Genomic DNA, 23,557 nt, shown 5'->3' on the forward strand with positions numbered 1-23,557 from the left:
AGGATTAAACTTTTTCCAAGGTTGAATAAGCCACCATCTGTCTATCTTGTGTGGTGCTGTGCGCCATCCGGGAGACTTGTCCCTTAGAGCATGTTTCTACCATATGTCACTCCTGAGTGATCAGTTATGCCAAGACATTTGGGAAAAAATGACTAAGTCGAGCTGGAAAACCCTTTCTGAATTCCAGAGGAGGTTTGCCAAGCTTGTATTTGCAAATAACTTCACATCCACCGGTTTTTGCATATATTGTGCATAACAAGAAATAGTAACCTTTACTCAAACAGACAGGAGGTGCGTGCCTTCCACTGTCCCGAACTCAGGGACTTTTCAATAAGCCAAGGGATTCAAGTATGACACATCTTCAGGAAAAATACAAGAAACTTTTACAATCACTAACTTAATAAAGGGGGGGGAAAAACCATACTATAAGAATGCATTTTAAGAAAGACTCAGTTTGCTGTTTTAAAGCCACAACAAACCAGTAATTTCTTTCAGAATACTCAACTAGAAATACCTAAGGCAACTGAATAAAGAACTTTTCCTAATAGTAACCATCCAACAATGACCATCTAAAGCGCTCACCTGCATGCAAAGCGATCACCGAAACTAAACGTTAAACTGCTGATACACTCCATGCAATTAGAATTTGTCTAATAAAGAATATGACTCTATCCTATTTTAGATTTAAAGAACGATTTTATGTTCCAATTCCTCAATTATTAAATTAAAACTCAAGCCAACATCATTCTTATGGCCAGCTCAAGGCTGCTCATTTACATAACTGACTTTCAAGGGCACTTCCTCACACAGCAATTAATACCAGCAAAAAAATCCACCGGATCTGCTACCTAGTATTAAGGAAGACATTCTTGAGAACATTAAAAGAAGAAAGAAATTAGTAAATCTTGATTACAGCCTCCCTGAGTAAGATTAACATTGAAAGGAAATCTACTCCTAAGGGCAAAAGGAGAAATATTAAATATAAGAAGACAAATTATAGGAATCATTACATTTAGTGACAAAAGTGAGATTAGGAGCAGTACTAAAGTCCAAGAGAGAACACCGACCTTTGTGTTTTGCCTTCAGAATTCGGACAATCATTGAAAAAGAGGGAATATGTGAAACAAGGATTCACTACAGCCCACTGAGATTTGTAGAAAAAAAACACATCAAAAAGCACAAAATGTTCATGTCAAACAAAGAAAACCACTACTGAAAAAGGCTATTATTAAAGGAAAATTAGGTAAATTACCACCTTAGAATGGATTATGATTTTTTTTAATGCATCTAATTTAAACTGCCTCCTTATGCACAAAGAGTGAAACTTACAAAGGTGAGGATGTTGGTAACAAATTAGACGACCAAGGAAAGAGAGCCTCCTACTGCAACATGGACTTGCTGAATGGAAAGAAGACAGTAAAATAAATATAGAGCAGCTAGGCAAATCTGGACTACTTGCCTACATAACACACCTAATGATATTGAAGCCAGCATATTTTCTGAAAGGCTCAGCTCCTTCCTGGCCCACTCCAACAGCCTGAGGCATTCACACTGTTGAGCCAAGAGAGACTGGAGAGGCTGGTTCTACAGCACCAACTTTTCTGCTAACTCTCCTTATTCCAACAAGAAACCTTTAGGGTAGCATGCACCTGCCCTAAAGTCCTCCTTGCTTCTTGCATCCCCCTACAGGTCCCAATAATCTTCCCTTCAGGATGAAACATGATTTGCATGTAAGACTGACCAACTCATAAAGTTGCAAATGGGGACAAGAGAGGAAGAGGGAAATTCATCAAAGCTGCCAATTAAGAAAATTCTTATTCTGGAAAAAATTTGCACTATGAAGCCAGTCAACAGCTTCCTCACAGAGAGAGCAGCCATGCAGCTTCTGCACTGTCATCTCTTGCCAGAACTACAGCAGAAACAAGAGTTTCTCTTGAGCTTCTCAACAAGCATTGTGGAGATCCATACATATCTGTAAGGAAAAGCTATGGAGCAACATAAAGGGAGAAAACACTGAAACCTGGACAAAGACTAAAATTTTTCTTTCCCTTTATTTTCGGCTTGGGGAGGCTCAGGATCCATCACCCGTTAGTCCCACGCCAGTGCAGACATCCAAACAGGAATCTTATCACTCTTTGGAAATATGATGCTTTTTACTTTGGTTTAATCACTAGGAGTTCCTTGGAAATTCTTGGCACACACAGGCTGTTTTCTTTTGTGTTCCACTTCAAGTATGTACTAAGCCTCATCTCTTTGTTGTTCTCACACACTTTTTAGGGAACTCTCAAGTCCCCTGGAATTCAAAAGTTCAGGATACCAATAACCACATGCAAATCCGTTCTTATAGAAATAAATTCACTCTTGTGGCACAACTAAAAGTTTCTGTTACATAAATGCAAAACTTAACTGAAACATCTACTGATAAACACAAAACTGCAATACCTCAAAGGCAACAACATTGAAATTTATTTCCACAGGAAACCTCATTTAGCAGGTATGACTTCAGAGACAATGTTTAAAGACAAGAAGGGCTCTTCAAGCACAAGGCCAAACCCAAAGAGTAGTTATGTCCTCTGAGCCACCCATCTGCAGGGTATTTCATATATTCCCACAATCATTCATCACAATTTGCTCCCCAGTGGAGACTCAGGTAAGACTATTTTATTTCAGTGACCATGATATAAGGGAGAAAATGCAGGTTGATGGGAAGCTATGAAATGTCTCTAAAAACTGCCAAGCAGCCAGTCCTCTAACATAAAGTCCATTTTGCAAGGGCTATGGTACTGCAACATGGAGAGTTTGTTTTTCAAAAATGTTAATGCAATATTAAAACAATACACATTCTCTTTTCTTATGAATATTCAATACTCATAAAGTAACTCGAAGAAAGACAATCTCCACGTGCCATGTGAAAGCAGCTTGGAGTTACCTTTGCTAAGGGTGCAAAAAGAGGGATTGTTGAGGCAGAGGTAAGCCTTGCTTTTTCCAATCACAGAGATAAAGCAGTTTTCCTTACGTAGCTTTCCTCTTCCTCACTTCCCCCTCCTCCACACAAAACCCAAGAAAAGCTGCCATTGCTTCAGGTCAAAGGAAAACAGGCCCAGCTGCCGTGAGCCAAACAACGTACAGGTTTGCTATCTCCCCTGCTGTTTTGGCTCGGGCTCTTCAGACTGGAAAATTCAGAAGCACGATCTCCCAAGCTCTATAAATGCCAGAACCATCTAAGAGGAAAATAGGACAAGGCCACCCCCAGGCAAGTTTGTACTAAAATCTGCTGGCTGCAAGGCAAAAACACAGTAAACATCGCATAGGGACAGACTGCTCCTCAGAAAATATTCCACAAGAACAATATAGCTTCCAAAGAAAGGCTGCACTAAGGGGACTTCTGGAGGGAAAAAAAATGCAATGTTTTAAAATCCTTGTGAGGAGTTAGCAAGCTAATGGCACACTCAACGACAAATTGTTTGACAGGCAATATGCTTTTGACATTAATCCAAAGAAGAAATGTAAAAGCGACATTGAATGTTCTTCACGAAGTGGTAACAAATTGGGTATCCTAGTATAGTCCTGCAGCTCACTAAGGATATTTTGCTTTTGTCTGAACAATTGATTGCATGGAATAAAACAAGTAATAAAGGCAATTAATCATCAATATCACCACCCTGTCTTTTCAGGAAGGACAATTTTAGTTAAATTTTTGCAGTCCTTGAGAGATGAACTTTGCAACTCATTATAGTATGTTTTAACGTGCACTATACTGACTCAACCTTGAAAAACAAGCCAAAAACAGAAGTTGAAACATCCTTTTTCCTGTGTAGCTCCAATTTGCAGTAGCAAGAAGCTAAACAACATGCTCTCCACCAGATGGCTGAAATAAAAAGAACACTCCTTCTGATTAATTAGGAAACAAATGAATCTGCTGTTAGCACAACAAGTTACCATCAGGAAACCTGGGTTCCCATTAAACTTTGATATCTGTGCTTTCTCTGCAACTGTGTTCAAGACCATCCTCAGATCTGTCTCTCATCACAGACACAAAGTGTTACACACCAGTCCATCACACACAAATATCACACCAGCCACTGCACAACCAAAAGGGGAACTGGCCCTTTTCACAGACAACTAACACCCCAGTTTTCCTAAAACAGAATGCATCCATCACAGTAGAAACTAATTAAGGCCTCCTAGTGCTGTGAGGAGAACTGATGGGTAAAACCACCCATCCCTTGTCAGGGTTCAGTGAGCAGGGGAGGCTCATGCATGCACACCCAAGCTCTCCAGCTGGTCCTGGAAACGGAAATCCCCAGAGCAGATACAGTACAAGGAGCAAGGATGTGACAGCCCAAGCAGCCCATGGTTCCCTGCCAAGGATGACTGTGAACATCTCAAGTGAAGGTTCAGGATCCAGTGCAGGCACTGGGAGGAGAGGGGTGATGGCATAAAGCATGTGGGACTTGCACAAAAGATGTATGAGTGCATGCGCTTAGAACGTGAATACAATGTTTGCTGCTATGAGCTGAGTGACTCTGGGAAGAAGGAAACTGAACTTACCTGACCCAGGAAGGTGCAGATAAAAGCTCTTGGTATTGTCATTATTCCTCTGGTTTCTTGGCAAGAACAACTGCAGTGTTACACCAAACTTTAAAGAAGGATCATTTCAGAAGCTGGCTATGGGAAAGAACCTACCATATTTCAGGTATGAAGGACAATTTTGCCTTCTTTACTGATAACACATATGCCTTAAGAGGCACGATGCCTTAATGAGAATCCAGGACTGCCAACTAACCTACACCTCTATAATTTAGAGTATTTCTCCTATGTGCACAACTAAAGTTCTCAAACATGTTGAGTGTGTTATTTTCTAAGGCCAAAGGGAATGCAGAAGACATTTATTACAAACTAAATCTAGACTCCTTTTTAAAATCCAAGGTACTATACCCTATCAAGTAACTGAGAAAGCTCAGACACTTGGATAAGAAAACCCAAAACCACTTCCCCACACATAAAAAAAGGGTTTCAATAATTTTAGACATCTAGGATGGCTGTTGAATTGTGCCAAATGACTGTATCTCGTTTTTCCTTACAGACTGGTGATACTTAGGTACTCTGGGAAATACAGGGATACACAAAAATACAGGGATACGCAAAAGAACATAGAAGACACTAATATTTCAAAGTGCACCTATCCATTACATCACACATACAATCACAGGGGGGAAAATTACTATTTTTTGAACCTTTACAGTCAGAAAATGGAAAACTTCAATAAATGCAATATTCTTTGGCACAGTGTTTTTAGAAGACCCGCTTCTGTTTGCTTATGATTTATTTGATGCCTCCTTTAAGAGCTGGCAGAGACAGTGAACAATAAACCTGTGTACCCTCTCCTCACTACTCACAACGTTGAAGATCTCAAGAGTATCTTCCAATGCATCTTCTTCTCAAGATTAAAAAAAAAAAATCCCTGTTTCCTGTGGACATAAGCCATTCTATATCTCTTAAAAATACTGCTTTTTCCAAAATTTTCTCATCCTGTTATATTGTTTCTGAGCTGAGGGAACTGAACTGTGCATGATGCAAGATGCTGGTGAGCCATGAACATACAAAGTGGCAAAAAGGATGCCATCTCTTTAATGCTCTATTCCTTTACTAATATTTCCTAGTATTTGATTTGCTTTTCTGATCAGTGCAGAGTAGTGAGCTCTGGTTTTACACTGCTGTTTATCATAACCTGGTAACTGACTCACACATGGCAACAGCTCAAGACTCACCATTATTTTCTCCCTATGTAGACCACTTTATCCACACTGAATTTTACCTGTCTTTCCACTACTCAGCCACCTAGCCATGTCAGTCAGTCCTCCAGTTCTTCATGGTCCACTTCAACCTTACTACTACGAGCAGGTTGTCGGATCTCAGGATCTCAGTCCTGAGGTGCTGAGCCACCGAGACCACCCTTGGGGGGCTCGGGACTCCTGGAATGTTGCCAGAAGTGTCTGGTGGCTGCACTTTGACCCTACACAGGATGAGGATAGGAGGACTTCACCGGGGTGAATGGTGAAGGGATTAGTTAATTAGAGAGTGAGACACAAGGTTTAGGATTTATGTACAGGGGGGTTTAGAGAAGTAAGATGGAGGAATTGGGGTGTGTCCTGTCCTTCTTCTTCTTCTTCTCCTCCATCTTCTTTGGCCATGGTGGCACTTTTGGATTGGTTATTACTGAAAGTGCACCGAGTTATAAGAATAAATGGTATTGGGGAAAAATGATAAATATTGTACACGTAACAATGGGTATAAAGATAGGTGGCTGCCCCGGAGGGCAGACAGTGTGCTCATGGCTGACTGCTGAGCAGATCTCTGTTCGGCTGAAAGAACATCTTTTAGATAAACAATTAATAAACATAAAAACCGAAAGAAGAACTGAAGCCTCTTCTCGTCCTTCGATACGCGGGCTGCCCCAAGGCCACCTCGGGCCTTTCCAGGCCCCTCAAACAGCTGAAAAAACCCGACAGCAGGTTACAATCATCAGCACACTCTCTCACTTCATCAACAAGGTCAAATGCCCAGGCCAACTACTCTGAGAACCACTGTGTGGTGACAAGTGACTGAGAACCACTTAATTTATTCCTACCTTATTCCTCCCATCTTCTACTGATTCTTCCTAGAGAGCTTGTATTCATCTTGGTAACACGTCTGTAAATACTGCATTATGAAGTAGATAGTATCCTTGTTATTTACAAATTCTACATCTTTGCAAACAAGATGTAAGGGAAACAAAGTAATGTCATTTTCTGCCTTTTGATTAAAAAAAAAATCCCTAAGTGTTTGCATATTTTGAACCCAAATATCCAGGGAATATAAAGTAACATCTCTTTCCTTTATATATGGCCATAAGTAAGAAGTGGCATAAGCAAAACAACAGCAATTTCTCCTCTTTCTCTTCACAAAGACAAGACTTTATTAAATCTTCTAACAATTTTTAACCTGAGGATCAAAAAGAAAGCAAATATGTTTTTAAAAAAATTAAATATTTTTCTGCTGTCTGCCAGCTGTGTGGGAGTGCCAGCAACTGCATAGCAACAGAAAAATTTTTGAGTCAGCAAATTACAGCTTCCCCCAAGTTTTCTCCTTGATCTTAAGCAAATTGCTACTATTCTTTACTAGATTAATTTATTAATATTCATCCCCCTAGTGGCCCATTTTTGCTGACCATTAAGTTAATGGTGCAGGGAATAATGTCTTTCCAGCCTCCTAACCTGGCTGTTTCCTACCAGCCTACCACAAAGGGCACCTGAATTCTGAAAAGATACGACATTGATTTGTGGGAGTTAGCCATGGGAAACTGATTCCACTTGCTCCCATGTGTTCCTGCATTAACAGCAGCCACAGCTCAACCCTTAAATTATTGTCTGAAACCTGCAGTGACTCCTCTCATCAAAGTTCTCTCCCAACATTTATCCCAGCACTATTTGTGGCACCCTCAGCCTCTTTGATATTACCAATTCCAAACTCTTTGTACCTAGCTCATTAGTGTGAAGAGTGGCCAGAAGCTCTGAAGAGCACAAGACACAAGATGGGTGCTGGCACCCTCAATTTTTACATTACACCTCACACCAAATAACTATGTTGTCATCAAGCTAAAAAGACCAAGAAAAGAGCACAATGGAAAATTTCAACAAAGTGTGGCTTCATCATTAAAATCTCTATTTGATTTTTTTGTTGGTTTCATTATACAGAGAGGCAGAGAGCTCTCTAAATAGATTTGCTTAGTTTCCGTGTCTGTTGCCAAATTTCCATCCTGTGGAACCAATTTTAAATAGAAAAAAGTGTCTCTTCCCATCCTCTGATCCTTGGTGTCATTCTTATTAAGGATCCAGAGTAAAAAATGAATGGAAATGAACTAGTCCCAGTGAGGTTCAAATCCAAATGTTAGCTTTTTTATATGCCAAAAAAAATTCAGATCACTTTGATCCATAAGTCTTTCTTGCAGCTATGGAAAGTTTTTAAACGGAAGGCTGCCAACAATGACTTTGTTATAAACTAGAGTTCACAGTTGTTTTTATGGAATTTTGTCTCGGTAACTTTTAGCTCAGCAGTTCTCATGAAAATATTTCCAAACCACCAGCTTGGCTAAATATTTCCAGCAAAGCAAAATAATCCCTAGCTCCTAAATACAACTTTATTTCTTTTTTTAACTTCAGTTTATCCTTCAGAAAACTAGTATAGCTTGAAACATGGGAATGACAGAGAGGGGAGAAAGGAGACAAAAAAAATCTAAGAACTTCAAGCAGCCTCTCATATCTCTGGGTCATAGCAGATGCAGGTCTGGAAATGGAGATGAGATTTGGGAAATAATCTCCCACATATACACCGGTATTAATAGCAATAGCAAATAGAACCAGAATGAACACTGCAACTTGAAACAGTGCAGTACGTGCCTAACAGAAAGCTCTCAAATAGATTTAGCCATTGTTAGCCCATGCTCACTGAGAGAATTTCCACACTAGCACAAAAAACATAAATGGCATTGTATTGCCATTCTGTTTAGCTCTTCTGAAGAGGGAGTGTAAAGGAATAATTTATTATAACCCTTTTCATATCCGTCAGATGTTGCATGTTTTATGTAACTATAACACATTTGGCAAACTCTTCCTACCTACCCATATGCTAGGGAAAAGCTCAAACTGTGCAAGAGAAACCTTTCTTCACAAAGTGAATTTCCTCATAGAGAGGAACCGCGAGTTGGACTTAGAGCTCCAAGATCTCCAGGCCCTCCTCTCTCCACGAGGATTGACACTTCCACACAACCTAGAACTCACGTATCTGCCTCCTGGGAAGCAGAACTATCCATCCTGTGCTCTACACTGCCAGAACAGCAGTTGCACTGGGTCATTCCACACACCAGACCATAGCACAGACGCAGTACAACCAAGGCAAGCCCTCATCCGTGCCCCTACAATGGCTCTTTCAGAATGCCAGTGCCAGATGTGCTGGCAGTGCCCTCCATCACCAGTGACCAGGCCCATTATTCCCCAAAGCACAATAAAAGTACCCTGACATCCACGACTCCACCACAGACTCCAGGACAGCTGGGCATGAGAGTTGACCCCAGGGGCCAGTCCATGTGGGATGCACTGTTCTGCATGCAACAACCCTTGGTCTTTCACCTCAAGCACAAGAGGCCCCTGCCCCTGATCTTGAACTCAAACCTCATCCATCATATGTATGAGACCAAAATTTGCAAGCTCCATGGGTAGTCCTGAAACTTCTATCTTCCAGCTCTTCCCCGCAGTACATGGGGAAAATGGCAGCAGCTGTGATGAGTGGGAGCTGCCACCAGAATACCCAGCAGAAGAAGGAGAGGAGTGTACGGAGAATACGTAGGAAGCTATGGAGAAACAGAAGAGGGTACGCCACAAAGAACTTACAGCACAACTTGAGAGAAAAAACAAACCACTCTCAAACAATGGGGCTGAAAAAGAAATGGCAGTGAGGAAGAAGATGATGAGAAGAGTCCAGGTGCAGAAGAATGGGGAGGAAGGAGCAGGCAAGCAAAAAGGAACTTCCTTGTTGATTCATCCTTAAAACACATTTAAAATTTAGAATTTCAGAAATAGATTAGCAGAGCAAACTGATAATGCATTTCACTCACCAGAGCTTTCACCTGCAACATATCTATGCAATTTTAAAATGTTTTCAACTAAAAACATTTGTTAATTAAATACTTCACATAAATGTCAAACAGTTATGTTATCTTGGCAAATATGTGACAAAAAAAGCAACCTCATTATAAAATTCATATTTTCACTAGGAGACTAAGCAGGAAATACCCTCTGCCTTCAAACTTGTGTGGGACTTTGCAGACAGACCAATTGCTTTATCTAGCAGGATCATCCAGTCAAGTTTTGTGGCTGGCTTTGCTTGGAAAGCTGCTTCACTACCCTTTAGAGACTCTTGAGCTGCAGACAAAAACATCTGTACCTCAAATGTATGGGCACAATTTAAAACTGTGATGCATTGTGTTAACAAGAACTCAGGCAGCCTTTGACTGCAGCAATTGTGGCAGGGTTTCTGCAAGAGAAGATTGGAGGTGACTCTTTTGAACGCAGAAAGTGACCAAAGGGGGAGGCTGCAACACGGCTCATTGCAGCTGTAGAAAACAGTGCTAAGCTCATCCATGAAACAAGAACAGAAAAGGGATTTAAAGATTAAAAGACACAGCACTTGTTTTTTAATCAAGGAAATGAACCCTGCAAGAAAGTAGGATGGAATCGGGATGGGACAGGCAGAGGGATAAGAGCAGGCTGCATGAGAGACCTGCAGGTCAGAAAATGTCTGACTGAATAGGTTTTGACCAGTCCTATCAGTGCTTTACATTGTCTCTGCAAAGAAAATGGGAAGCAAATCCTTGTACCACCCTTCTCGCCCACCTGAATGTAGCTGCAGCACTAGATCTGAACCTGATGGGCAAAAGCATCTTTTGTGGACAGGACAGGGAGAAATGCACTCATTTGTCAGCTAAAAGGGACTGTAACTGCCTATCACCTTGAAGTCTTGCCTGTTATTTCTAAAAGGGTACCAAGGTACTGGGTATTAACATTTAGAAACCAAACCAGGTAGAGAAGCTCGCAGGAAGGAAGATTAGGTTTTCTGAGTGCTAAGAGATGTCATACTAAGCAAAGCATGGGTTTTATTTTACAAAATGTAAATTTATATATCAAATTGTTTCAAACAGCTAATAAATGCCCCCAGAATTGCAGAGTGGTTTATACACCCAAAATTATGGAAATTAATAGACACTTCTGGATATCAATTTTCTGAGATTCGTTTTTTTTGGCCCACTGCTCTACAAACAAAATGCACATTGATAGAAATGCACAGATGGCCAAAAATACTCCTGCTTCACAAATATACCAGTACACTAGATGGATTACATAAAATTCTTAAACTTTCTAGATCTCTCAAGTACACTGTGTGAATTATGCTTGCTTAGAATAGTGATAAAGCAACAAGAACTCCAGTGTTGTCTTATACAAGCACAGAAAACAAATGTATCAACTCACCACTGATTTTCAAACAGGTAACTATTTAATCCCTCCTAAAGTAGGCATGAAGAATATCAATTAAGGTATCTTTACACACACACTGAATCTCTTCTCCAACCAGTTTATAATCCTGTTCCCAATTAGCCTTAATGCTACTGATGTTTTTTAAGGTCTGTTTTGGGTTTCTGCGGCAAGGTTTTGGTAGCAGAGGAGCTACAGGGGAGGTTCCTCTGAGAAGCCGCCAGAAGCTTTCCCTGTGTCTGACAGAGCCAATGCCAGCTGGCTCCAGGTCAGACCCACCACTGGCCAAGGCCGAGCTCAGCAGTGATGGTGCAGCACCTTTGCAGTGGTGCATTAAAGAAGGGGGGGAAACTGTGCCATTTCAGCCAGAGTGAGGAATGAGAAGATGCGAGACAAGCATCCTGCAGACACCAAGGTCGGTGAAGAAGGAGGGGTAGGAGGTGCTCCAGGCACAGGAGCTGAGACAAGCCAGCAGCCTGTGGTGCAGACCATGGTGAGGGAGCCGTGTCCCTGCAGCCCATGGAGGACCACAGTGGAGCAAAGCCACCTGCAGCCCATGGTAGAACCTCAGCTCAGAGCAAGAAGACGCCCAAAAGAATAAGGGAAGTTGTGGGAAGCCCACTCTGGAACAGGCTCCCAGCAGGATCTGTCGATCCATGGACAGAGGAGCCTGCACTGGAAGAGCAGAAGAGTGTGAGGAGGAGTCCTCCCTGAGGAGGAAGGAGCAGCAGAGACCACATGCCATGAATGGAACTCAACCCCTATTCCATCTTCTCCTGTGCCACTGAGGAGAAGGAGGTAGAAAACACAGGAGTGAAATTGAGCCTAGAAGAAGGGAGGGGTAAGGGTGAAAGATTTAGTTTTTATTTCTCATTATCTTTCACTAATTTGATTGATAATCAATTAATTACTTCCCCCAAGTCAGGTCTGTTTTGCCCATGAGGGTAGTTGCTGAATCATCTCACTCCATCACTTCCATCTCAACCCATTAGCCTTTCAACATATTTTCTCTCCCCTCTCCAGCCAAGGAGGGGAGTTGTACAGCAGCTTTGTGAGCACCTGGCATCCAGCCAGGGTAAATCCACCCCAAAAAGTCCCAAATTATGTCAGAAACAAAGGTCTCAACTCCATAGACTGAGGTCAGCCCTGATGAGAACCACATTCTCCTGTGTCTTGACCAGGCTGGATGGGATTTTGAGCAACCTGGTCTGGCAACAGGCATCCCTGCCCACAGCAGGGGGTCAGAACTAGATGATTTTCAAGGTCCTTTCCAACCCAAACCATTCCATGATTCTATGACTTAACAAGTTTTTCTTTCAAGATTCCTCACTGAAGGTGTGTAGGAGTCTGTGCTTTGAACGCCTTCTAAAAGCAACCAACTTTACCAAAAGGAACTCAGAATATGTCCAAGAGCCAGGCAATGTACTCGGGGATAGAAACACTGACAATAAATCATTTCACGTGTGCATTGTACACTTCTAACTAAATATTGCTTAATAAAAAGGCAAAAGCAAAGAAAGCAAAATTATCAACCAAAACTATTTTAAAAGAAAATTGGGAGGAAAAAATACATATATTTGTCAAACTGTCTGCACTAACTCTAGATTTTTCCTACATGCACCTATTATGCCAATTTTTAACACAATTGTATCTCAACACATAAAAAATACACTCCCATTACACTTGACATACTATATCAATTATTTTATATGCTTATATTACCAATATCCTGCATAGTACATCACATATATTGCATGCTCCCTCCTAGTCTGCTCCCAAACACCTTCTCCAATAAGGCTGTCACAGCACCATCTCATGACTTGTACATTTTATTAATCTGTAGTGAAACAGCAAAGCTGAATGCAAACACAATCATTTAAACCTTCTACATTTCTAAAATTTTGGGAGTGTGTATCCTAATTTGACTCCATGCATGCCTTTAAAATATCAAAGGTATATTCATGCTTGCTTAAAACCTATGTGTCAAATAATTTTGGTTATGGTACTTCGTATACAGGTAACGTTACACATGCATGTAGAATGTCACATATGACCTAGTGGCAACTGTCATGTGTCACATAACAGTCTTCCTTTCTTCCTTCCAAGGAAGAAAGGAACATTTATTTACAGTTGCATCCAGAGCTGAACTCTTCTTTGAGACAGACAAGAAAAATTACACAGTCTACTAAAAAAAGTAAAATAAAAGGAATTTACTAATTCTGTGTCTAATCTTCCCCTTTGTAGCTGCATCAAGGCAGTTTCAGGCGCAGGGAGCGCAGCGTGCTGCGACAACCCCATCCACTATGTCACGATACTTCACCACGTTTCTAAGTTCTGCAGCTTATGCAAGCTCCCAAATCTTCCGCATAATACTTACTCATCCAGCTGGAGAAAACACAAATAATCTAAAGAACCAATAATATACACGGTTTACATAACACACCCTGCAAAACAGAACTGTGGGACCAGCCTAATGAATTCCAGACAGACTGAGGCTGCAAGGGCTCCAAGTCCCCAGCTGGCTGTGCCAGGCACTTTGCACTGTGTGTGCTCCTGGATCAATCCCTGCGCTGAGAAACGGACACAGCATCTGCACAGGCAGTACCTGCTCCATTGTTAGGGCTCAGATTCAGCTAATGGTACACCATTTACAGTGTTTTCTAGTATTTGCCTCACAGCAGGTGCTATCATGGGAAAAACTTACCACCCATTGCCATCGACTGCTGGGGGAATGGTAGCTTCATTTGATCAAGAGACAGTGAGTAGCGAACCAACTCAACAGAGTCACCTGTACCAATGAGGGTGTCACAATCACTAGGAATGGAGGGAATCAAACCACATGGGTGAAAAGTAGTTTATGTACATGGAGTGTCTTCTCGTAACTGGCTTCATCTCAAAGAGCTCCACTTTTAAAACCACCTAAAAATGAAAAGTGATTCACTGGTAACCGCATCTGAGTTTTTCAGTACCTTAAAAGGATATCAGCTCCTAGAAGATCAGAGATCCATTTATTTTCTCTTATCACATCATTTTCACATTTGTTTTTTCTGATGTTCATTTAACAACTTGTATTATTTTGATGTTCATTTAACAAACAGGACCAGACAGCTACTTTCCTTTTCCTGTCACCAGGCTTCTGCTAAGCAGCAGGGGTAAAATCATTACAATACAATAAGGAAACAGAAGTTACTAGACAGATTTCAGCAGCTTTAGTATACAGAACTGCTTGCAATTTAGTCAGTAGTTAGGACTGATTATGATAATTTAACTGTTAATGTTATACAACACAACTCCCAGTGATAGAAACATCTATGACATGGAGAATCAAGTGAGGGAGAAGGGGCAAGAACAGAAGAAATGTGAAAATCCCAAGAAAAAGGGAAAACAGCAGATTCAAAAAGCTTTGGAAACTGCAAATGAAGGCAGTGAACTGAAAACGTATTTTATAAAAACACAGACTGTTTTTCCAGACAGCTAAATATTTCTGCTAATGGATAACACTTCCTTAATATGTAATTCTACATGGTAACACTGAAATAAGGAAATAGGAAAAAAAAAAAAAAAAAAAGAAGCAAGCATCATATACAAAAATTGCCAATTTCTGTCCCTAGCCATCTTTTCCTTCTCTGGTGTGTTTTGGAGCAACCACAGCATTAAACAGAAAGAAGGCTGTAACTAGAAGCTTAAATATGACAGGATACAGACACTTGCCTTCCATGCACACTGTCACTGCGAATTAGCCATGAGTTGACAAGCTAAAGACCTGGCTTGCAGTCTCATCATTCAATCATCCATCCAATCTCATCAATTGAGCAAGGCAGTAACACATGTCCCCTCCAGCTTAAATGACAGCAAAACTGTGGGTTGTAATCACAGGTCATCTTCAAACGACACTTACCATTAAGGATGGCTTTGTTCCGAATCAATTTTTATTGAGAATTACTGTAATACAATACTTCTCTTTGCTTCTTCTAACTCCTGAATTTAACACTGTTTAGAAGAATATTTCAAAATGATAATTTAATCATTCTCTAGGAATAAGTTAACAACAAATGACATTAAGTAGAAGTCAGAATTAGCCATTTGCAATCCAAAAACGCTGACAAAAATAAGGTCACCTAGATGAACATGCACAACTGAATCTTTAGTTAGTACTAATCTATGGTGTCTTAGCTACAGTCTAGACTATTTTAACCATGTAGAAGCTATCTCAAATTACCTGGACATAAAAATTCAAAAAATAAACCAAAATGTAAATGACAACATTATGTATCCTTAAAAAAAACAAACAGTTCCACATTTACATGTAGCCCCTGATGTTTTCATAATATATAAAATGCATCCTTTTTCTAAATTTGTCAGATTGATATTTTGTTCTTTATTTCTCTTCTAGAGAGGAGTGTTCCTCTCTTTTTTTGGACCTTGAGCAGCAATTCTTTACTAAGTCAGCTGAGTGTGACCTGAAAGGATGCTGATGAAGCCAATGGAAAAACAAAAGGAAGAGAAGTTATGTTTCTATATAGGGTATAGAGCGGGTAGAAGTAAAGTGAGAATCCCTGCTTCAGAGAGAGGATAGGCTCATCTGGAACTCATTTACCAGTTTTTAAACAAGAATTCCTTAATAAAAAAGGGTCAAATCCAACAGACACCACAGCAGCATCTCTGATTTTATACTAGTCAGAGAAATATAATCAAATCTCTATTAACCTAATTTGCTTTGTGATAGTTTACAACCACTGAGGATCTGCCTTAAGGATAACTGGAAATTTATTTGTTTGTTCTCTCATATCACCAGATAGGATGTGCACATTTCCCAAATTGTACCAAGCTTAAATGAAATTCTAACCACCTGGCACAGATACTTCATTACACGTTTATTTTTCTCTATGGCACCCTCACCACCTTCCCCAGCATATCAGTCTCAAACATTTGATAACAGCTACAGAAAATATGGAAACAAACTTCTGTGACAGCATATAAACACTACCAAAAATACACTTTATTATCAGAAAATGTATTTTAAAATTTGCACCTAGTAAACAGTTAAACATGCAATTTTTCCATCACTCTGACCTGTGAAATGCGTTTACCCAAGCCAAAAGTAAGGAACAGCTTTTATGATATAAGCATATATCATGGGCTCGTAGAATAGCTTGTATTGGAGGGACCTTTAGAGGTCATCTGGTCCCATTCCCCTGCCATGGGCAGGGACATCTTCAGCCTGATTAGTTTACTCAGAATCCCATCCAGCCCAACCTTAGATGTTTTAAGGGCTGGAGTATCCACCACCCGCTTTTAGCAGCCTCTGCCAATGTTTTACCACCTTCAGAAGTAAAAAACTTCTTTCTTAAATCTGATCTAAACTGTCCCTCCTTCCATTGAAAGCCATTCCCACTTGTAAAAGGTCCCTCTCCCGCTCTCTTGCAGACCCCCTTCAAATAAGGCTGCTCTAAGGCCTTCCTGGAGTCTTCTCTTCTCCAGGTGGAACAGCCCCAGCCCTCAGCCTGTCTCCACAGGAGAGGAGCTCCAGCCCCATGAGCATCATCGTGGCCTCCTCTACACTCGCTCCAACAGGTCCATGCTCTTATGCTGGAGATCCCAAAGCTGCACTCAGCACTGCAGGTGGACTCTCACAAGAACAGAGTACATCCATCTATGTGCATAAACACATACAGAGTTTTACAATTAACTACAATTTCACAAAGATTGCTATTATATTTTAAACAATTCTATTTTCATGTCAGTGATGTTAAAAATGATCCTATGTTTCCCAAAAATGAGAGAACCAGAAGTGATGGAGATCCTGAACTGACCATGCAATCTGGCCCCTCTGCTAGTTCTGCCATCCTGCCTGGATGCATGCCTTGCAGCTGATCTTTGGACAAAAAGCCTAAATTTCAAAGGAATTTCAACAAAATATTTCTGTTGTTTCCAGAACTGAGTGTTGGGAGATGCAACATAGAGATAATTATTTATTCTCTCTGGGTTTATATCAACTACAATTAGCTTCAATTTGTTCAGAAAGATGTAACAAATAGTTCAATCAAGGAAGAGTTCTTACACGAAAAATCACACTAAAAATTGCTTTAAATAATAAAAGTTAGAAGATAAGGAACAGTTTAAAGCTCAACTTCCTCTGTATTAGAAGAGTTTTAGACTGCAACTTGATTATTCCAAAATCTTTAAAAAAAAAAAAAAAAGAGAGAGAAGAGGCTAAGTGCATGCAGACCAAATCAAGTATTTTGGGATAAGCACAACAGACTTGATCATTTGTATTTATTTTTCTTCAAGCTCTATCTCACACTACATATCCTCAAGGTTATCTTTTTATTTAATCTTTGTTCAAATACACTTTATTTTCTCACAGAGATAAAATATTTTCATTATACTTTTCAAGCTGGGGAAAAAGAGTACTAAAACTTATTACTGATATTATCAAAAAAGGAAACTTCTAAACCAAGATTTACAAAATAACTTGGAAAATTAATCCAGACATCCAACAAGAACAGTAAATCTAGCAAAAGGAGTGTCCATGAAAAATGAGCTATCAGAAGAATACTAGTTTTGACATATTCATAGTGACAACAAACTTCACAAAAGCCCTGAGGAATGGCAGATATTTTGTAATTTCTTTCCAGTCACTTCTTTATAATTAACTTTAAATGTGAGGCTTCCAGTGTCAGAGCTGCACTGCTTCTGTATAAACAGCATCTATCCAACCAAGGATACCAGAAATAGTTGTGCCCCTCAAAGTTAACATAATCACCACCTCGCTACACTGATATGGAAGCCCTCACACTGGTGGTTCTTGTGGTGTAACACTTCCTGTAAGCAGCAAAAGATCTGCTGAGAGCCAGGTAAAAAGAAGAATGTTACCCATAACAGCTCCAGCCACACATGAAACACCATCTCCCCATATGACAAAGCAAATCCAAAAGGCAGAAGGCACTCACAGCATGTCATAGGCAGGTCTTTGTATGACCTTTGTATGACGCACAAGGCATGACATAGGCAGGTCTTTGCACGACCTTCCAACAAGTGAGGATCCCACAGCAATATTTAAAAAAAGGGAACTCAACTTCTGCAACTGGCTAAAGAAAGAGTGATCTTGAACCAACATACCACACCCAATAACTTTTTTTTCTGAGACAGTGCTTAGTTGGAAGGACTTCATGTTCAAGGTAACAGACTGGCAGTAATGAAATGTGAACTTTTCCACTTCTCTTCAAAATCGCCAGCAACAACACAGGGAACTTCTCACACTGCCCAGTTCAATTTCCTTCTCACTTAATTATAGATCAGGAGTAATTCCACTACAATTAATTAAGTTACATCAGAGGCTGACAAGAGAAGTAGCAGTCTGTCTACAGCATGACACAGGGGAAAGACGGCTGCTCTCCCACCACGGCCACTCATTTTTAGCCTCAAAGAACATTAGCCCATTACAACTGCACTAATGACCAAAGCCATTCAATCAAAGAGCAATTAAAGTTCTGAAAAATTAAAGTCCTGAAGTCCAGTCCCACTTTTTAGGAAAGTACCTTAATGAACAACGTAAAGACAAGCCTCAGAGCAGAGCTCTGCAGCCTTCCTGTTTAAACTGACACAAGAGCCACGAGCAGAGGAAAGGAGGGACAGCCTGCAAGGACACCACTGATGGAGAAGTGTCCACCAGTGTGGTCCTTCTCATCAGGGCTCTGCTGTTAGTATTCCCTTTGGCAAACACCCAACATTTGCTGGACAAAATAAGAATACTCCCCCCTTTAGTTTTTTTTAATTTGCTCCTCCACAGCCGTAGTACTGACTTCATATTTAATTCCCCATTTTCACTGCAGAAGGAAGAAAATGCTACAGTGAATGCTCTTGTACACCCAGCGTACAACATCCACTCCAGAACCACACAAGACATCCAACACAAGTGAGAGTTTTCAGGCCTGGACTGAGTGTGAGTAACTACAGGTAAAAGTCACCTATAACCAAGGTTCCTTAATTTCTGAATATTTTTTAATAGTATCTACACTTTTGCAGTCATTTGCCACTCCTGTCTTCAGGATCTGGTTTATCCATCAGTTTCTCCATATCCACCTCAAACCTTCAGCATTCTCTCAGCTAATCTCTTCCCTGCTTGCTCATACTCCTGCCACTGCTTCTCCTTAGTTCTTCACTACACAGAGCAGCTCCATGGTCTCTCTCTCTATAGAGTCACCATTCGCTCATGTTTTACCAACAGCAGAACGAATCTAACTCTCACCCAGGCATGGGCCAGTCACCGCAGAGTGACTGTAGAACTGTTGTAAAACCCAGTTTTACAACAGAGTGCAGAATGGCACTAGGACAACAGACCTGGAGCACAGGAGGGGAAGAGAAGCAAGCCAAGACAAGCAGGGAGGCAGACAGAGCTCATTCTTTTGGGGGCTTTCTCTGTACTGCACAGATGTTGCCTTATGCAGCTCATCATGGGAAGCAGAGTGTGAACAAGAATCCTGGTGCTTCAGAGACTTCCAGGGAAAGGCTACCCAACTACAGGAATGCAGCTGAATAAAAAACCAGAATGCACAGGAGAACAACTTTTAATGGCAATACCGATTACAAGTCAGAGGGCTAAGAAAATGTCATGGGCTGCATTACAGCAGACATAGTTTTAATACCTAAAAATTAGTTTACTGGCATTTGGAAAAGTAAATTTGAGGCGACCAGCACATGACTATGATTAAGGACAAAGAGTTGGGCTGGACAAATCTGAACAAGCCACCTTTATAGAGTGGTGGCTGCTGCAAACCTGAGCTGCAAGGTGGGCTGGCACTTTCCAGGGAAACTCATGGACAGCCAGTTCCTCCCCTGCATTGCATTCATATCAAAAATTCACAAGCTCAACATGAGACTGTATTTTAAGTTAGTACCCAAAAGGCACTGTGGAACCTTCTGTTTGTACTCGAGTATTCCTTCTCCCTTTGTTACAATCCCAGAAGATGGAAACACATCCCTAGATTTGATCCATCCAAAACCTCATGGATCCTCTACATTCCTAACAATGTTTATTGACATTTTGATGGGCTACCCTTAAAAAACACATGAATAAAGACAAATTATTTATTACCCCATGTAAAAAATGCAGAGAAGTCTGCTTTAACCAGCCATTCCAGATCCATTTCCACTGTTTGTATGACAGCATGTGTTCTTGTTATTTATTGGGAGTAATCACACAGGTTACTGGATAACTTTACAGCAACATGTTTGCATTTTTTCTTTCTTGGTCTAACTCTCAGGCAATGTTTCTTTCTGCATTTATTCTGATGACTTAATGTGAAATAATTCTACTATCCTAGCCATTTCCTTTGTTAAACAGCAGAAATCCAAGTGTTTCTGGATTCAGCAAGTCTGAAAACCACAGGCATTGGCAAATCACAGTTCCCTGCAGCATAAAGTTGACAAATAGCATGAGAACAAGAGTTAGAAGTTATGTATCTTTTAAGCTGCATCCCAAGTACCTTACATGGAAGACTCGCCTCACTGAACTCACTGACCAGCATTTTATAGAACACCACAAACAAAAGGTATTATAGGTGTATTTACATCTATTTTAAGCCAGTAATAAAAAAATGCCATCCATTGCTGTCAGGCAGTATGGCAGGGAAAATTATTTTTCCATAGTTATTCTTCACATCACTCTTCCCTCAACTTACTCCCAAACCCAGGTACTTCCAATTGTTGACACAATTAAACAACAATTTTTATAGAACTGGTCCCATAGTGGGTAATCTATAAAGGCTCCTTGTTTCTAAATAGGAGTTTTTATTGTTATTTTTCTTATAAATTCCTCCTGCTACCTCCTGCAGGTTTTTTACATGCAGACAGGACCTAGGACCCTTGGAGGGAGATTTTCCCCAAACAACTGAGAGCTCTGTGTTCACATACATCTGGGGCAGAGGGAGATCACAGAACACACACATAGGTGCTCCTCCAGAAACCATCCTTTAAGTACAGTTCATTCTCCTAAACAAGAGGCTTCCAAGTGAAACACACTGTGACAGCCCCAGATGTATGGATCAAAGGCTGGCTTAAGCAGAGAGATTGTCTGAGAGATTCCCACCCCAGCAGGCCTTCCATTCCCAGCCCACAGACTGCTGACCTTCCTCTTCCTCCCACACCCCAGTCGTGCCTCCACAACCACTTGCAGGGCTGCAGTCAAACTGCATGGCTGGAAGGATCGGTACCAGCAGTAACTCCCTTCCCATTCCCACTGGGAGGTTTAGTCTAAATCCAGAGCCTTTCAGTAACCCACTTTGAAGTGCAGCACTGCAACATCTGTCCTGGCACAGCCCCAGCAATGCTCAACCACCACATGTCAACTCTTCCTCCAAGACAGTTGTGAATGGGTGAGACCTCACCACTGAGACAGCAGCGATCATCTTCATTCCTAAATTCCTGCTCAGAAATACTTCCAGCTGGTTCACTGCATCTGAAAAGCCTTCCAGACCAAATAACCAGTCCAAAGCAGCATGGAAAATTTCCAGTCCAATTTCCAGCTCCTGCTTGAGAAAGCAACAAACAACTGAAATAATCTTAACTAACTGAAAACCACTGAAAGCCTCAGCTATGGATACTCAGTCTTTTATAATTTGAGTACGTTATACTAATTTTTATTCAATAGCATTTTACTGTTTACATTTTTTCTCTCCTGAAGATCACTGAAAATTGTTTTGTGCAGGTTAATATTATAGACACCTTTTATTTAGAAAGTAGTCTCTCAAACTAATTGATACCAGTCCTAAGGGCAGAGAAAGTAAAGTACTAAGCATAAGCAGAAGACTCAAGTTCTTTTTCCACACAACCAGGTTGTTTTTATTAAAGCACAAAGATCTTATGCACTGTGACAGCCCAAAGAGCGATCCACAAAAACGAAAGATGAGAAATTCAAATCAAGACACTAACTTGTTCCTCTTGTTGAATGCATACTTTTACATCTGTTCAAACAAAAGGGAAAGCAATAGTTCAAATCTTCTTTCCTGGTTCATTTCAAATCTTTTGCAGGGGAGAAATAAATAATATTATGATTATCCTCCAGAAATAAAAGAATGGAAACTCAAAACCTCCACCTCTTACCATCAGCTTCATGGTCTTGACTACTGCCTTCCTCTCCATAACATCTCCAGATTTAAGACAGATATTTCAAGAAAATACAAGAAAATGTTACCTTTCTGCTATGAATTAAACATCCCCAAAGCAATTCCTGCCTCTGCAAATTTATGCAAAATAATTCCCAGGGATTACTCACGTTCCTGTAGATTAGAACACTGCACTAACATGCTTTTGGACTACTTCTCTGGACAATAGTAGTTTCGCAGAAGAGTCTTCCATTGCATGTTCAAAGGAACACACACAAAAAGAGGGTTTAATCACATTACATCCAAGCTTTCAATCAGCTCTTCAGCAAACAGGGACACACAGCAAGTGGGGGCTGCCAGCCTGAGAGAAACAGCAGCAGTGTCACACCACACCCCAATCACCTCCAGTGTTACATGGCAGATGAATGATGTCTTTCTGAACAAAGGCATTTTGCAATAAAAGGGACTCTCAGAGCTCATCTTTCACAGTTCCAGTAGAATAGTGATGTTTCCAGCATATGTGATTTTAAATACAATGTCCATTCTTTCACAAATAGTTAAAAAAAAAATCTCACTGCTAAATCTTCCTTTAAAATCACAGATGGAACCAGAAAAAAGGAGCTTGTCCAAACTCATTTACACTAACTCCCACTCCACTCCAAAATGCAGCCCACAGAGGATGTCTTTAATGCTGGGTAACAGTTCCTCCACTCCAGAAAAATTCTGCAGGTAACCAAAGAGCCTTCCTGGGTTTTTGTGCCTTAACTGAACGTGACATTTACACACAACTTCTGCTACAAAATCCTTATGCTACCTCCTCTAAAGCACCCTATATGCAGACGAACAACTTAATGCTGAGCCTGAACTGCTGTTCCTCTTCAGAATGAGGACCAGAACTTGAGTTCCATGTTTCAAGGTCTGTTCCCACCCTGCTCTGGTAAGAAGCATTATTAGCACAGCAGAAATGCTGAGGAGCAATCTGGTTCTTCTGGGAAAAAAATAGAGATAAAAACCTAATAACCTGCATAATAAAAGTTTGTGTACTGTTCATACTGTTGTCACATGTTACAGTGCAAATAGAGTGTCATCTTTGCAGCAAACTAGCACAAATTAACATGTTTTATCACAGAAAAAACAGCATCTAAAACAGATACAGATGAAGCCTACTATAAAACTGTTGTGCCATGGTGAAGCCTGAGCTTCTCATGCTACAGATCTAAAGCAAACATATTTGTGTGTGAGGTCAGGTCTCAAACTCAAAAATAAGTTTGAATTTTGTGAGAATTATTATATATTTGGACTTTTGGATTCTTTAGTTATCTATTATTAGGTGGAGCTTAGTTGTCAAGACAACAGTTTCCACTCCTACGAAATGCCTGAACTGTC

At 40.5% G+C, this 23,557-nt stretch overlaps 1 protein-coding gene across 5 annotated transcripts in view; it reads right to left on the reverse strand.

The window, feature by feature from the left end:
* The window catches only part of LDLRAD4 (low density lipoprotein receptor class A domain containing 4), a 298,763-nt gene that overhangs the window by 243,296 nt on the left and 31,910 nt on the right, over window positions 1-23,557 (reverse strand). The gene's annotated exons all lie outside the window — the stretch shown is intronic.

The sequence above is a fragment of the Zonotrichia leucophrys genome, chromosome 2, assembly GCF_028769735.1.
Source record: "Zonotrichia leucophrys gambelii isolate GWCS_2022_RI chromosome 2, RI_Zleu_2.0, whole genome shotgun sequence".
Lineage (NCBI taxonomy): Eukaryota > Metazoa > Chordata > Aves > Passeriformes > Passerellidae > Zonotrichia > Zonotrichia leucophrys.